Below are 18,573 nucleotides of genomic sequence, written 5' to 3' on the forward strand. Positions count from 1 at the left end.
GGGCCAGATCATGGAAGTCCAGCCCATAATAAAACATAAGGCCGCTGACGAATGGATGGAGGGGAAACCCCAGTCCGAGGACGAAGTGGGTGAGGAAAACCACCCTTTCGTAAGGTTCCGGCGTAGGGACGATCTGCCCCGCGGCTAGCAGCCGGTGCGCGATATCCGTGGCTAAGTATCTGGCTCTGTGTAGCCTTTTGATGTCTCCCTTCGTGACGGAGGAGACCATCCACTTGCCTCCCGCTCCGGACATGTTTGGAGAGAGTTGAGGAGAAGGATGTGGACTTGGGCGCTGGAGCTCGTGTGCGCGAGAATGGATGAGCAAGGAGGAAGAAGGTGTGGGAAGAAAAAGGTGAACCCTTATCCCTTTATAAGAGGACGAAAACTATGCGCCCCCACTAGCCTGGTAAAACTCGCTTATCCCCCAAGCGCCGTAATTGATGGCGCAGTTCGGTTACCCACGTCCGTATTGATGGGAATCCCGTAATAAGGGGACACGATCTCTTCTTCGACAAGACATGCCAAGGATACCTCCTCGCGAAACACGCTGAGTTTGGTTGTGAAAGACGATTCGAATGGTGACCTGGCTGTGGTGTGATGTCACACTACAAAATGCGTCGGCAGATTAGATTTGTGGAAATATTATTCTCTCTATGGTTGTATGTGGAACTTGTTTTGCAGAGCCGGACACGATCTTCATGTTCAAAATCTTCTATGAAGTATTCGGAGGAGGAACCCGCCTTGCAATGCCGAAGACAATCGGCGCACCGGACTCATCGTCATTGAAGCCTGGTTCAGGGGCTACTGAGGGAGTCCTGGATTAGGGGGTATCCGGACAGCCGGATTATATCCTTTGGCCGGACTGTTGGACTATGAAGATACAAGATTGAAGACTTCGTCCCGTGTCCGGATGGGACTCTCCTTGGCATGGAAGGCAAGCTTGGCAATACGGATATGTAGATCTCCTTCCTTGTAACCGATTCTGTGTAACCCTAGCCCCCTCCGGTTTCTATATAAACTGGAGGGTTTAGTCCGTAGGACCAAGAACAACAATCATACCATAGGCTAGCTTCTAGGGTTTAGCCTCTTCGATCTCGTGGTAGATCAACTCTTGTACTACTCATATTATCAAGAACAATCAAGCAGGACATAAGGTATTACCTCCATCAAGAGGGCCCGAACCTGGGTAAACATCGTGTCCCCGGCCTCCTGTTACCATCCGCCTTAGACGCACAGTTCGGGACCCCCTACCCGAGATCCGCCGGTTTTGACACCGACAACAGCCCAATGGAATAATGGGCCGTTAATGGGTATGAAGTGATACACTGTTCATTGTGGGCCAGTTTCACCACGGGCTGTTAATGGGCCAAGAGTTACAAAGGGCCTCATATGGGCCGGAAGACGTCATGGGCCATACATGGGACGGAAGTTAAAATGGGCTGGAATCTTATTGGACGGCCCAGATGACGGTACAGGGCCTAATTCAGAGATGTCGTAACAGGCCCTGGGTTAGCGGGCTGTAAATGGGCTATATGCGAACATACCGTTAACAGGCTTTCCATGGGCCGACCCACCACCTTTTGACCAAGTCAAACGGGCTGGCCTTTTCACAGGAATGGGCCTCTCTTGGGTCATGCCATGTATCGATGTATCATAGGCGCCTTGGGTCCAATGAGTGGATGACATCTGTCCCAACGGTGAGCCGACACGTGTTTCCTCCAGCCAACGAGGATTTTACACATGGAAAATCCCCATTGGTCGGGGCTGTTAACGGGTTATCGAATCCAAAACCGTACCTGATAGCTTAACGGCGTTCTGTTACGGTGGATGCCACATGTCGGTCACCCTTAACGAAAGCACTTATGTGACGCGTGATTTATCATCATGGAAGTGGACACTTCCATGATGATAATTTCGGTAATGTCATGGAACACTTGTATGACAGCACAGGTATGACTATCTTGATTCTGTCATAAAATCGTCATGGATGTGCATGCATGACAAAAAACGTGACCTACTGTGACAAACACGTATCATCACGGAAGTGTATTTTTTTTGTAGTGTCCACTGGCGGCTTAGCTCAGGCCAGCTCAAGGCCATGTGCGTTGAAGTCTGGCATCATGGAGATGATGGCGGATTAGAGGGAGTTGTTGCTCAGCGGGACCACTCTCACCGGCAACCCGAATAGGGGCCCCTTGGCGGCCTTGCCGGCCTTCACGGCTTTGCCGGTCCTCTCAGCCCTGCCGTCGCTGCCCACGTCGAGCTGAAAGATCCTTTGACAGAAACGGGCATGCCCCATCACCGTGAAGTTATGCTTCAGGCCAGGGCGGAGCCTCATGACGTCGGCCGCATTCCTGAAATCCCAGGCCGGCCTCCCCTTGTTGTGCAGCGGGGAGATTCGACGACGGATGAAGTCCGCCCCAATCATCTCAAGGGTGAGCCCGACCATGGTGAGGCGATGTATCCTGGTGGTAGCGATCGAGATCTTCTTGTCATTGGCATTGAGGTCACTCCAGTCGCTGCCGCGGGTCAGGGGCTCTGACAAACCTGGCAAAACTCCTGCAGGCCCTCCTCCTCGATCCAGCACCACCGGCCCCGCCACACCTCCCGCCTCTCCTTCTGGGCACCCTTCGGGTATGTGCCTTTCTCGTGGGTCCTCAGGATCCAGGTGATGCTCCTAGAGATGACGCCCCCTGGTTGGATACGAGGGAAGAAGTAGTGGCGGAAGAGCGCCGTGCCAGGGAGCACCCTGGCAAAGCACTCGTAGAGGTGGGCGAAGAGAGCCATGCACGCCACTGCATTCGGCATGAGATCCAAAAGATGGAAGCCGTAGGTGTGCATGACGTCGTTGAAGAAGTCAGAGAAAGGGGGGCAGCGCCCGAAAGAGAAGAAATCACCGAAGAAAGGGTACCGATTTGGGCCCTCCTTGCCAAAATCGGCGGGGACGACGCGCGTGGCAGGGTGCCCCGTCGTCTTCCACCCCCACAGGGGCAAGAAGAGGTCCTTGAGGTGGACCGCATCGACCGTCGACGGGAAGTAGGCGAGTTGCGTCCGCCGCGCCGCCGACTCGATCTCTGGCGCCTCCTTCTCCCCGACATCCTTGGCCAGTCCCTTGCCCCTGCTGGTTTTGGGCGCCATGGCAGCTGGGAGGGGGCGCAGGATCAAGAGCAATGGGGGTGTACCGGCAGAAAGAATAGGCGAGAACTTCGAATCATTCTCCTATGGAAGAAGAGAGGAACGGCGGTTCCGAGATTGGGAGAGGCGCAGAGGGTAAATGAGCAGCGCGTCTGCGGGTTTTTCCTTTTTTATGGGGAAAGCGTGGGCCGCCTCTTTACCCATTTACTATGATATGATGCATGAGGGCAACAACCGCCCCATGCATGACCCCCACGTCACACACGACCCCCACGTTGCGCATTCAACGCGGGTCGTGGGGAAGTGCGACGGGCAAGGGAGTTACTGCGGTACAACTCGGCCCTGCATGCCCGCAGACCATTTTGGGCCTAGCCCAACAACACATCGCGCTTATGTAAGGCCCAGGCCCGGGGGCTCCTGTCGGTGCACAAAAGGAGGGGCCCTATTTTGTGCCCCTTTACTTGTGCGCGGGCAGTTGAAGCCACGCCTGTGGCCACACCTAGCAGGGCAGAGGAACAAAGAAAAGCCACAAAGACAACTAGAGCAACGCCAAGCCAAAAACACGAAGAGCAGAGGGGCGAGGTGAACTCCCCGGCAAGGCCCTTGCCGGGGCGGCCTCCACAGCCCCGGCAAGAACCTTGCCGGGACAACTTGCCCAACACCAGCAGAGCCGCCAACCTCAACACCAGCAGAGCCCAAGAGTTCCAACACCATCAACCACTTTGGAATTGAGGATCGGGAGGCACCTCCATGGTGGCATGCAGATCTTTGTGGAAACCAGAAGCACACAAGACTAGATGATAACCACAAGACAACGATCCTCAGCAAGATCCTTGCCGAGGATTCCAACGAGACCCCCGGCTAGACCCTTGCCGGGGACGGCCACAATGCCACGGCAAGACCCTAGCCGGGACCCTGACAAGACTCTTGCCGAAGACATCCGTGGGGCCGCAGCCAGGCCCACATCTGCCAAGACTCCACCACCGTTCCCATGCAGCTTCCAGCCCACTAGCTAGGAAGGCACCTGCGTGGTGACGTGCGGCCTCTAGGACAACTGGGCAAGCATCTGCGTGGTGGCATGTACATCTTCATGAAGACTCTGCCACCGCACCATCTCAGCAGCCAACAAGCGTGGTGTTGCGCACCTCATCTGTCCGGACACGCGTCGAAGCCACGTGAGGCGGCGATAGCTGGGACGAGCTTCCTTGCTGTCCCCGATAAAGCCAGAAGGGCACGTCGGCAGCGCATTAAATGTGTTTTGTCTTACAGTGCCAAGAGATAGACTCGACTACTATATAGCTTTCCACCTCCTGTGGGCCACTCTGGCAGCCCCTTTGGCTATAAAAGGAGGCTCACGGCGTACTAAAAGAGGATTCAAATATTTTGGACCCTACACGCCTTGCAGCTAGTCCAAGAACACCAGATAAAAAAAACCTGCAGGAGTAGGGTATTACGCATCACGTGCGGCCCGAACCTGGATAATCCCCTTGCGTTGATCTCTCAATCCCGCTCTTTCCACAGCCCCGCGCCCGCCAACCATAGTAAAAGGGATTCATCGTCATCCCGTATGTGTCGTTTCCACTGACAAATTTTGAGAGGATGGCATCAAGCTTGAACTACACATCTTTGGAAGAACGGTTAAGGATTTAAGAGGAACTCTTATTCGGTCTTCAAAATCCGAGAATGACGATGAGAAACACCACCAAGAATAGTTGAGACACTCCGAAAGAATTAAAAGTGGAAAGGTTGAGCGAAAGATGAAGAGAATTTGAAAGTGATCTTGGAGAAGGCATATGACTGATGAAAATCCATTCTGACGTCACACTTTGAAATAATTTGAGAATAATTCCAGAAAAAAATAGAAGTGTCAGGTAAGATCCTGGGAAAAGACCTGTGGATTAGGGCCCACTCAAAAGAAACACCGTTGGAAAAGATTGCTTAGGAAGCGATAATGCACCGGTTGATTTGAATGGCCTGTATGAGATAACAGCCTCAAAATACCTTGAACGGGTTCCGAATGGAAAAAAATCTTCCGAGATATCTTCAGCACTCCGGAACAAATGGAAAGCGAGAGGTGAATGATTAAGAGATACACCGGCATAAGAAAGCACTTGAAACAAGGAAGGAGGTAAGATCAACACCTACAACTTGAATTGAATCCAGCGGAAAAGAATACGATAATGAAGAATGATGAACTAGAAGCTTCCTGAGCATTTTCCTGAGAATCACCGAATAAGAACAGTGAAAGAAAAGACTGAAGAGACTTCTCACAAATAAGAGGATACATGATTATGAAATCTAAAACCTTGAAGAAAAAGGGTGGGAGGGCGGGAAAATAAAAAGACAACTTGGGACGGATGAAACAAACACCGTTGAGCAAACTTAGAATTAATCTCGCGAATGTTGAAATGATCGTATCCACTTGAAGAGAAGCACGCCAGTTGGAAAAGAATTAACATGACAACCTCGATGATCAAGAAGGATTAGTATTCACATAGAAATATGAGAACACCGCTTAGGAAAGGTATGGGATCAACACTTGACTTTGAAGCAACTCGAATACCACAACTCAAAACAAAACAAAGGATTTGACTTGCGTTATAAGCCAGAACAAACATATTATAGACCCCATATCGTATCATTTGTCTGTTGGAAAGAATTCCTACATGATTCTTGAATTCCCACCTAAAAACTCCTGAAACTTTCTGGTTATGCAATCTGGTGTTAGGGATACAGGGAGGCACAAATATCTCACACAGCTAACAAATCCTACACTCCAACTGTATCCATCCATCAACACATCGCTATTGCAGGATGGTCCAAACGTGACACTACGATCAGAGACCCTTCAACGAAACTGTGTGTGATGCCATAATCGCAAATGGGGGTGTAAAAAACAGTCAAAAAGGTGCAAAACGTTTGTGATGACGGATGCATCAAACACGGTTCAGATTTTAGTTGTGTGTGTGATGCAGGGCATACAATTCAGTTCAATTAACTGTTTGGGATGATGAGGAACAAAAGAAATGGTTCAACTGAACAAGATGTGTGTGATATATAGCATACGGTTCACTAGGATAAACTGTGTGTGATTGGGCAACATAATGGAAATGGTTCAACTAAACGAGATGTGTGTGATACGCGGCAAACAGGTCCGTAATCAGAAATGTCTGCGAAGACCAATAATAACACAAACGATTGCTGCTAATAAGCCGTGTGATTTGCTCTGTCTACAGTAGAATAACATGTATATATATATATAACTGAAATAAACATCCAATTACATAAGTGACTATACAGATCATTCGCACACACCTCAATAAACAATTGCGTGCATTCTAAAGTAGGAGAACCGATCGTCTAGTCATCTACTTCTTGTGACGCTCCCGCCACTGCTATGTGGCCCGATCCCTCATCTGGGTCAGGAAGAAGATAGTTCCTCATGTCAATGATCTGCCTGTAGATCTCGTAGCTTGTGTACATGTCCAGTGCCGCATACTTGACATGTTGTTCATCCAGTCTCTTATGCCACACACTGTGCCAGGCGCTCCTGTCCTTATTGCTCTCATTCTTCATCTTCATGTAGTAGGGGTTGATGATGGCCGAGGCGAGGTCAACTAGGGAGTTCAGTTTGTTTTTGTCGCTGCCCCAGACCTTGTAGTGGCTTTGGATGTTGACAAGATTCGGGCATTTCAAGAACGAAACCTTGAGCGCTTTTAGATCGTTGGTGGTGTCGACCGCAGCGAAACTGTAGTCGGAGCTGTTGATAAACCTGGAGAAATGTTAGCAAGGCGTTGTGGCCATGTGGTAGTGGTAGACGAGGACATCATGTCGCACGCACAACTGGGCGACGGCAACCTTCTGATCGTGCCCTGCATGACCCATGGTGTACTCAAGGTCGAAGCAGGCCACTTGGTACTTGTCCTTGACAAGGAACTGCTCCATAGTTTGGATGGAGCTCTCCACCGAGACCGGATCGTTCATGTACACCACCAGGAGAGCCTTCCCCATCACGTGGGTGTCCATGACGTGTTGCATGGTGAACTGCCCGCCGTTGTCGTCGGCTAGTGGGAGCGCCATTGGAGCCACGGGGAGTGCCATTGGAAGCGTTGTATGTCCTCTCGGTATGTGTCCTTGTGGGTGTGCTTATTGTGTCGTGTGAAATGAGAGATGAAGGTAAATGGCCATAGGAATAAAAGGGGGCCGGGCACCGTGGATTCTCGGCGCGTCCGCATGGCAGTTTCTGCAACAGGTAACTGCATCTTGTGCCGCGCCCAGCGCAACCGCATGCACACGAACATGTGTGATCATGCGTCAGCCCCAAACACTGGCAGCGCGTGTCGAGGGACGAGGACAGAGCACCCGAAGGGATTCAAGAGTAGAGCGCGTGCGGTGGGAGGCGAGAAAAGCACGCCGCGGCCGCCTGAATTGCAAGCAACCACACGCATAGAGCAGTTAAACACGCAGGACATGGTCGCCTACAAGCCCATCGACAGTTGCATCGCTGCGTAGAGAGCGGTCGTGTGCTACCACCTCCGGCTAGTCTATAGTCCCCTTTATATTCTGTGCCATACTTCGCCCTCGAATTTAACCAACAAAATGTTAATGCATGTTATAAAAATTATATAATTGGAAACTATGTTCAAATACGAATCCAGCTATGAAATCTTTGGCGACATGCAGTCGTATTTTATTAGTTAAATCATACTTATAAACCAGGACGGGGTATAGTAGGTGATTAAATCGCAAATGTTTTTTTATTAACCGTATGTGTATGTGGCCTTACGTCCTCCTCTCGCACATCTTGTCACCCCGCTGCCGCACACGGCTTACAACGCAAGCTGGTGCAGCGCGCGGGGGTGTTCTTTTGGCCAAACGGTGGCGCCAATGAATCATCGGTGAGCCTGTTCCCATGCAACCTCGTAGGTTCCCGTGCAAGCTTCCCGCCCGACTCAGTGAAATCCCCCAAAATCCCAATGCTTACCGACCTGCTATAAAAACCCTCACAACCGGCGAGTCCTGCATCGCATTTTCCGCTCCCTTCCTTTAGCTTATCTCATCAGCTTCTCCCACAATCGCCGATTGCACCGGTCCGTCATCGTCGCTCAGCCACTCCACCGTCATCAGAGGACAGCTCCAGCTGGGAGGCTACACCGTGGCGGCGGCGCAGCCCCCGACATAGTGTAGTGCGTGTGGCGTCCCTGTTGGGTGTGCACGGAACACCAACCACATGATTTGCCGTCGGTGCCCGTCGGCAGGTGTTGCCGGCCGCCGTTGCCGCCACACCACCGTCGAAAGCCAGGGCCATCGCCCGCTCTACCACCGCGGCCCGGAGGTGGGAGGTGGCCATCACCCACTCCGCCATCGCGGCCCGAAGGCGGGAGGTGGTGGTCGTGGTCGCCACCCCGTCGTCAGCCGCCGTGGCCGCCAGCCCACCGTCGACTGTCGGGGTCATCACCCGCTCCACCACCGCCGCCCAAAGGCTAGAGGCAGAGGTGGATGCCCGCACATGCGTCAGCGACCTTGTGCGGTACACCGAGTTCCTACGGGAGGAGGAGGAGTGCCTTGTCGAGCACGCAAAGAGCCTTACCGCCACCGTGGCCGCGGCACACGCTGCCTCAGAGGCGAGGAATCATGAGATCTACGAGGAGAACAACTGCTTCGAGAGGGGTCGTTTGGAGCGGCAGAGGGCGTTCGTGGTGTGTGTCACTTAAGCTGCAACAGCGGCAGGCACCGTATTGCGTTTGCCCAGCTTGTCCGTAGGCTCCTCCTCCTCCGCCTCTTACTGAGCACGCTCGGCAGAGGAGAGGCAGCCGGAAGTAGTACAAACCCCTTTATAGTTGTAGTAGTAATATTTAGGGGCTATTTTTTCAGTTCATCTAACTATAGATGTGGTGGAATTGTACAACGTACTTAAAATTAGCTAGTATATATAGTTGAACTAGCTATTTCGGTACGTGGTTGGCAAGAATAGGGGAAAATTTTAGTCGGTTCAGCGGTCGATTTGAACTATTTGTATAAATTAAGAATGAATGCTTAATCTATGAATGAAATCTATGCTTAATTACTGAATTTTAGTTGCAAAAGTTAGATACTGCTAGTGATTTTTAGCTTCATATTTTGACAAATAGCAGTGTTACAAGGTTGAAAAATGGCAATGTTACTAGATCAAAAAATGTCAATCTTTCCAGTTTGACAAATGGTAACATACCCAATATGACAGATGCAAATCGCACCAAATTTTTTGTAAGTGGTTGCATACGGGTCATCCAAAAGAACCATTTGCGTTGAAGATATGCACAAATCATGCTCTCACTTTGCATCATGTCGTCCCGGGGTCAACGGGCGTGGGGAGGGAGGACGGCAGCTGGCGGTACTGAGAGGTAGCGTTTGATGGCGGCATCCCATGCTGCTGAGGGGGGGCGCACGGAGAGGAAGGCGGATGGCCATGGAAGTCAAAGGGCTCGCTTCCCACTGAGCCTACGCAGCGTACAGCTCGCACGCTTCCTGGTGAGCCTGCACATTCGAGGACAGCTTACACTCCTCTCGGTCAGTCTGCGCACCGGACTGCACTCGCACGCCTCACATTCAGTTAAGGTTAAGCAGCTGTCTGCACGGCACCTGCTACAGCAATTAAAACCAAGACATGTGGTGTCACGTGAATGGTTAATAGAACACACACGGTTTGTACTATTCAAACGTTTGAGATATTAAAGTGGCAGTTATTTTTTCAAAATGCCTTTCTTCACTGTCATTATTCGAGTGCACCTTCTCTCAAAATGAACACGAAAAATACCACATCATGCCGTGTGCCATTCCATGATAGCATGTCAAGTTTCATGAATTTCAGACGAGTTTCGGATTTACTAGAATTTAAAAACCAGGCATCTCAATGTTTTGCCGGCAATCAACGGCGCCCTGGTGTTTGAAATTCATTCCCATTTCTTGCATGGGACCTAAGCATGCACCCAAGGACACAGATTTGATTTTTCAACCAACTTATATGCACTGGAGCATGTGCATATAGTCCAAATTTGAATATGCACATAAATGCATTGAAAACTCAGTTAATGCATAAAAATGTCCAAACAAACCCCGAAAAATCACAAAAATTGACACAACACTCCTGTTGTTCTATGTTGACATGAGAAAATTTTTGGAAGCAATAAGAGGCAATGGATATTGTTTTGTCCCCAAAGGTGGGTCGTTCCCTACCCAAACCATCCTGCTTTTTTTAGCATCACAAAGTGGGGAAGGCCCCCACTGTAACTCATTTTCTATTAATATAATGGGTAGTTACATGAAATTACAATTATTTCAAACCAAGAAGGTTCACAAATAATCTAGCCAGGATTGCATCCCTTCTTTCAAACTAGGCCTAGCTTTTTTGATGATCATGTCACAGTGCTCCTTGAAGCTAGCAATACATTGATTGATATTCCTGGTCAGGTGATCAAATATGATGCCATTTCTATGTTTCCAATGCTCTAGCATCCTGCAATTAGGCATTCATTGAAGCAACATATGTTATTATGCTTCTTTCCTTCCAGACGCATCTCCATCAGATTAAGATCAGTGTTCCATTGAAATCCAATAGATAACCAGAAATTGTGACTAAATCACAGCTGAAAAACAAGTGGATGAATTGTTCATTGGGTTCATTATCACATAGGACACATCTGCTACTCTCAATGTGGAAAATTTTCCTCATAAGGAGATCTCTGGTGTTGAGTTTGTCTTTTAGTAGCAACTAGAAGAAAAAAATTTGTTTAGGGAGGGAGAAAGATTTCCAGGTCCAATGAAAAGGCTTGGGAGCATCAGGTGGATTACCAATGTATTCCAGATAAATCCTTTTTTGGAATACTTTGTGCCACCCCAATAGAACTGCCATATGTTAGCGGATTGAATTCTAGCTCTGTTATTAATCATCTCTCTAACGACATTGCTCTGTTGGACAACAATAGAAGACATAGGAAGATATAACATATTATAGAAACTATCTACATCCAAATTAGTAGCTTGAGCAAGAGTGATTTGCTTGTTCTTAGCATAAGAGTGAAGGTGAGGCATAATGTTTACTAGGATATCATCAGCCCATTTGTCAGACAACAAGGCAATAGTATCTCCCTTGCCATCATTACAAACTGCCATCTGTTTAAAGCTTTCAAGTATGGAACAACAGTCTCTCCACCAGAATGAACCAACCTCAGTTGGAAAACTAGGGAGATCACCATTAGCGTAGTAGGAATTCCATATTAGCTTAACCCAAGGCGTGTCTGCTCTGTTAAAGAACTTGTATAAGAATTTAGTAAGCAGAGCTTTGTTTTGGACTATGAAGTCTAGGACACCTAGACCACCAGCCTTTTTTGGTAGGCAGACATTCTCCCATTTCACCAGACATTTCCCACTCTTATTAATACCTTTACCATACCATAAGAAGTTCCTTCCAGATTTTTCAAAGTGATCCAAGATGGTGAAAGGCACTCTGATGCTGCACATGGAAAAGATTGGAAGAGCAGATATGATAGCCTCCAGATGGATGAGCCTACCTGGGTATGTCATCATGGAGGCAATACGAGATAACCTAGAGTCTAGTCTAGAGACCATAGGCATAAGATCTTCTATTTTTGGCCTAGTAGAGCCCATAGGCCAAGCCAGATAAGTGAAAGGCATAGATTCTTTCTTACATTTCATAATGTTGGCCAGTTGTTGTGCCCTGTCATCACAGATGTTTATGGGCACCAATGAAGATTTGTTGTAGTTTACCATTAAACTAGTAAATTTGGAGAAGGAATCCAGTATATCCATGAAACTAATAATCTGGTCCTCAATGGCTAGCAGAATGATAAGAGTATCATCAACATATTGTATAATTGGATAGCTTTCTGTGAATGCATTGTCAATAGGGAGTTTTAGTATATCATTCTTCCATGCCTCATTAACCAAGATTTGTAGCAGTTCACCAACCAATACATAAAGGAGGGGGAGAAGGGATCTCCCTATCTGAAACCACATTTGCAGTGTATTGTTTTCCCAAGAACTCCATTTAGCACTACTGATGCAGTTGCTGAGGACAAAATCATTTTAACCCACTTGATCCATTTGCTACTAAATCCCATCTGCTTTAACATGTACAAGATTGCATTATACTCCACCTTATCAAAAGCTTTCACAAAGTCTATTTTAAGGACAATGATTTCTTTCTTAGATCTGTGACACATGTGAATGTATTCAAAACTCCATGCAAGGCAATCCTGAATATTTCTAGATTTTATAAAGCCATATTGGTGTTCGCTGACCCTTGGTATGATGATAGGCTGGACCCTATTAGCCAGGAGTTTAGTAAGTATCTTAATAGGCATACTTACTAATGAGATAGGTCTGAAATCATTGGGTGATTCTGGATGATCATTCTTTGGAATGAGGGTAATATAAGAAGTATTTATTGGCTCCAGATTGCCTTTCTCATTATAGAAATCTTCAATGATGTTGTAAAAGCTCTCCTTGATTATGTGCCAGCATTTCTTCACAAACAAGCCATTAAAACCATCAGGACCTGGAGTTCTGTCATTGGGCATTTGTTTGATAATGTCATCAATCTCATCTTTAGTGAAAGGCTTATCCAAGTCCTATAGGTTATTATCCATTGCAAGATGGAATATATCAAAAGTTAGAGAGGTATCACTAGAGGTACCAATTCTTTCCTTAAATTATGCCCTTAAGATGGCAGCTTTATGATCATGCTCATGCACAAAGAAGTTATTGGAGGTTTTAAGAAATGTGATATAATTATGTCTAAAGACCTGTGTGGCAATGGCATGAAAGAATTTAGTATTTTCATCCCCCAGATTAGCCCATCTAATATTAGCTCTAATCCTCCAATATATTCTTTTTGCCTCAAGAATTTTATTGGTATGTGCTATCAGAATTTTCCTAAAATAACATTCCATTTTGGAGAGAGCGCTTTGATATTCAATGCCATCAAGCATTTTCACATAGAAACAACAATTATCAATGGTTTTACTGAGTTGGGAAAATTGTTTACTCCATTTTTTCAGTCCTCTTCTTAGTGCTTTGAATTTTGCACAATTATTGTTAGCAGAATCTAAGAAATAGGTTGAGTTTTCTAGTGATCCTCAACTATTTCTATGAAACCATTAAATTCAGTCAAAAATTCCTCAAATCTGAAAATCTAGCTTTTAGGAATATTGTTGCCAATCTGAATCTTTATTGGGGCATGATCTGAGGTAATCATGGCTAGTGGGATTTCCATAGTTGAGGGATGAATGGCAGTCCAGTGTGAGCTAGTAAACACCCAATCTAACTTTTCAAGAAGTGGCTGATCTTGCTTGTTACTCCATGTAAATTATATGCCTTTGAGGGGAATTTCAACCAAATCAAGGTTGATGATGATGTTATTGAAATTCATCATACTTTGGGGATTTCCACCAGGCTTATTCCTGTTCTCAAGTCCTCTAATGAAAATGAAATCACCCAAAATCATCCATAATTTATTGTGTTGGGTGTTGAGGTTTGTCATCCAGTCAATAAACTCCTGTTTTCCTTCAGTAGAGTTTGTGCCGTAAACATTTGTAAGGTACCAGGAGGTGTTATCAATATTGGATGAGAAATCAATAGTAATCTAAAAGTAATTCTGAGAGATCACCTTTCCATTCAGTAAATTGCCATTCCAAATAGTTATGAGACCTCTTGAGTTTCCATTAGAAGCAGAGTAGCAAAGTTGGTTGAATCTTTTGGGGCAAAAATTCTTAAGTAGGCAGAATCAGAAAGATCTCTTTTGGTTTCTTGGAAAGTCATAATAGAGAAAGAACTTTCATCTATTTTCTGCCTGATATCATTCCATCTAAAAGTGGATTGATGCCTCTAACATTCCAATTAAGAATATTGCATTGTCTATTCGTGAAGAAACTGCTTGAGATTATTTTCAGTCATGTTGTGAAGTAGGACAACATGGTTAATAAACTGCATATACTTCCGAAGGAAAATATAAAGTGGAAAGATCTGCAATCTTAGGAGAAATTTCATCATATGACATTGAGAGCCCAACTTAGAAACAAAATAACTAGGGGAGTACTGATAGCATGTGCCACAACAGTTTTGACCTTACAGCAGGGGTTTAATAGATATCAATTATTACAGACCATGAAATTGACAAATGCACGCAAGCATCTGAACAGGATAAAGTAAACAAAATGCAGGCAAATAAATCCCATGAGGTGATAGTTAAGGGAGCCACCCAGACCCATGAAGAAGCTACTATGATTAATCATCAGAGTTATCATACTATAAGACCTTGCTTGACACTTCATGAGGTGCCATCTTACATGGTCCTGTACCAATGGCATGCAGAGTGTCCATTGGTAAAACTGGAGGTGAAGGTGCATTTTTGTTCATCATTGTGGCTTCAAACTATGGGCCCAGGTTAACAGCAACATTCTTCTTCTGCTTCTTGGAAAGAAGAGAAGATGGATCATACTTGGAGGGGCCTGCCACCTGTTCTACAGCAACAACATCATTTTTGTCCTTGAAACCTTTAGTAAGAAGTGAAATTCTATCACTTGTTCTGACTTGTGACTCATAAATGATCATTTTCTTCTTCTGCCTGCAGGTGGGTTTGTTGGAAGCTTTGCTCAGTGATCTCTTCTAGACTGACAAAACTAGTGGACACATGCTGCACTGGTGCTGTTTGAATTTGCAGAAAGCATCTTTTGTTTGTCCCATTTGATCCTTCAACATCAACAACTTTGCAACATTCATTTTTACTTCCACCTAGCTTATGAATTATATCCTGAGCATTAGTAACCAGATTGCTCACAAGTTCCTGGAGAACATTAATGTGCTCAGCTGAACCTTCAATATCAATGTTACAAGACTGATTCTGGGAAGCACTGGAGGAGGGACAATCATTGTCGTCCATGTTTCCATTTTATGGAATAAAAACAGGAATGGCAGCTTGCTGAGTACTCTGCACTGGACTAGTCTGTTCCAATGGTATAAAATCTGGACCAATACAAACATGTGGCCCATGCGCACGTGGAGGACTGTCAACATGATCATGAGGAGGAGGATTAACATTAACATATGCCTCACCCACAACAGAAGCAGAGTGTTGTTGTTTCCCATCATGTGGTTGATGTGGTCATTGTGGGCAATGTGCACATCCTCATATGGAGCACCAACATTTTCATTATGAGGCCACCTGATCCATGGGGATATTGCCTAGCACTTCATCGTGCCAAAAACCACCATGCACATGAGGGAGGGGGTGAGGGTTCCCTCCATTAGGTCGGAGAGGATCTTCATCTCCACCCTGTTGGCCAATCAGTTCGCACGAGAGGATATAGGTTGGACAAGTCCACGAATCCCCGTACCCCACATCATCTAAGTTACGGAGAACAACAATGCTAATGGGGAGTGTATCAACATTCATAACCCTGACATTAACGATTATCCTGGTTTTATCTCTCGGATCTTTATTCCAAATCAGGAATCTGCCATAGGGGGAAATAGTACGACTAACAACTCCAACATCCCGACACTCCAGAGGGTAATTCATCAGCATAATCCATACATCATGAGTGAACGTAATGCTGCGTTAGTTGATACCTCTATCTTGCCTAGTGATCCTCAACACTGAATCCCAAATCGGATAAGGACTATTGCTAACAGCTGTATCGCGGGAGCAAGCAGTAGTAAACTGGATTAGAGCAGTACCCATACCACATGTGGATGTGTAGTTAATATGCCATCCAGGGCCTTCAAGGAAGTTGGAGATCAAGGCAATGGCACCGTGAAACTCTTCAGCAGAAACATCCGGAGTCAGAGTGGCGATGGCCCACCCAACGCAGACCACGGGAAGCTCACCACCCAGTACCATGTAGCCTCGACGAGCATGGAGTGGACCAGGGACGATGATGGTGGTGCCAGGAGGTAGGTGGGGGAGCGGGTTGCAAGGGTAGCAATCCATCTCGAAGGTGGTTGGCGAAGCAGAGGAGGGTGGGCGATTGGGAGAGGGAGACGAGGCGTCTAGCACTTGGGCTGGGGTTTTATGAGCCAGAGCATCTATCGTCAGTTTAGCCCGATAAGTATAGTTGGAGATATTCTTGTTGAGGCAAAATCTCGCGATATGGTTATACATGTAGCATGCGCGACATCTGAGTTTATTATTGCATTGAAAACATGTATGACCATAGCCTAGGCATTTCGGAAGGACATATTACTATGATCGACTGTTCTCTGGGACATAGCTGGCGTTCCCGCTTCTGAGATATTGGGCTGGCGGGGCCCATTTGCATCAGATAGCCCAATAGGTGCCTCTCGGTCCGTACTGTCATTTGAATTTTGAACAGGCCTGATAACCACTGATCCGCTATGCATGGCCGGGGTTGTTGGAGCAACAACATTGCGATGATCATGATCATCCAAACATGCATTATGGGGTTGAGTTGTACCAATAGGGATAGAGTTGGCCCCGGTTAGCAGATGAGTATCTGAGCTATGTGGTACATGACTATGGGCAGAAGGCTGAGGTAGATCAATGATTCTACGAAAAACTTGCTTTATTGGAACATGGTTAGATTGTTTACCTCGACGGTTTCGTGACACCTGGGACCATTGAGCATCTTCTTCCTTATACCAACATTTCTCTTCATAAACCCAGTTTGGCCCTCCTCCACTCCAAAGGTGGAAATAACATTTGAATTTCTTGCAGTGAAAGTAGATCTTCTGGACCAAATAAAAACCCACTGCTTTGGAACAAACTTTGAACTTGAATACCTTACCAGTAATATGTGATACATCAAAATCTTTATAGTTGCCTCCAGTGCATACCAATAGTGCCAGGCTCACGTTGAGAGGATCCAAACGGAATGAGAAACGAGCAAAAGCAACCACCATGATGAACCCATGTGAGGGAGATATTGCGTTGACCGAGGACAGAAAGTATTTACAGATCTCACCTCTAAATCGATGATCAAACGAGAAATCCAGTTGATGGGCAATGGATGATGGGTTGCCAAATGGATCCATTATATAGGAAAAGGATTTGGGTGGATGGATCGGTGAAGAATCACTGGCATCGCCACAGTCACCGGGAGAGGGGTGGTGGTGGGGGTGGGAGCCATTAAACCATCATGCTTTTGAAAAAAAACAGTAAGGCAATGCCCCACTGCAATCTTTATAAATATCTCAAAAGTATGGAACAAAAAGTACGGATCTAAAGGCTTGAGCTAAGACAGAAAAGGAGAAAAGAAACAGAAAAGAAAAACTAGAAAACTAAGAACTAAGAAACTAAGAATCTACAAATAAGAAGAGGAAGAAAACAAAAGAAAACTACAACAGATTGTCCAACCAGGTATGAAACTCATTAGCATATTTCTTCTTGATTCTGTGCGTCAGCCAATGTAGTTCAGCAAAAAAGATTGCTCTCCAGCCCTGAAATGGTGGTCAGATTTGGTTGAAAATCATATTATTCCTTGAAATCCAGATAGCCCAAGCTCGAAGAATTATAATTTCCATGAAGAAAGGGAGTCTTATTTTGTCTTTCATGTCTTCCAAAGCTTCCCAGATGGGGAGTGGGCTATCTCTATTTGGGCATATGAAATTCCAACATCTGTCAGCAAAAGGGCATCCCAAAAAAAGGTGAAAGACTGTTTCCTCCTGACCACAATTCATGAGATCACAGTTGTAAGTCTCCAAATAAATTGTTTTCCTTCTCAGAAGATTTCTCGTATTAACCCTGTCATGCATTAACATCCAAAAAAATTGTGTTTTGGCTGGCAAGAGCTATTCCATATCCATTGGAACTGTGGAGGTACTGTTTTTATCTCAATCATTACTGTATAAGCCTTTTCAGCACTAAATTTCTCAGAACCCCAAATATATGACCAGGTGTCATGATGATCTGCAAGATTCAGGTTTCTTTGCTCATCACATAGGCTCTCCAATTGTAAGAACTGATCATAAGCTTGCACTATGAGAGGAAGATGAAACAAGTCCTCAAGAAACTCAGTCTAAAGTGTCTCAAAGACAGTGATCTGAGTGTTTTTAGCAAAAGAGAATAGGTGTGGGAAATTATGATGGATGCATGATGTGTGCCATAGGTCAGTCCAGAGTAGTGCAGATTTCCCATCACCCAAGTGACACCTTGCCATTGATTTGAACTGGTCAATGAGCTTCAGGTTTGCTTTCCACCAAAAAGACCCTATCATTTGTCATCCTGGTAGTTGTCCCTCTACATAATAAGACTCCAAGATCATTTTAACCCAAGGGATATCCTGTCTGTTGTAAAACTTGTGGAGATTTTTCAGAAGAAGTGCATGGATTTGAATTGTAATGTCCTTCACTCCAAGACCTCCTTGGTTTTTTGGTCGACAGACCACGGTCCATTTCAGCATAGCTGGTCTATGATCTTCTGGG

The sequence above is a fragment of the Triticum urartu genome, chromosome 3A (genome assembly GCF_056163025.1).
Source record: "Triticum urartu cultivar PI428250 chromosome 3A, HENAU_Tu73, whole genome shotgun sequence".
NCBI lineage: Eukaryota > Viridiplantae > Streptophyta > Magnoliopsida > Poales > Poaceae > Triticum > Triticum urartu.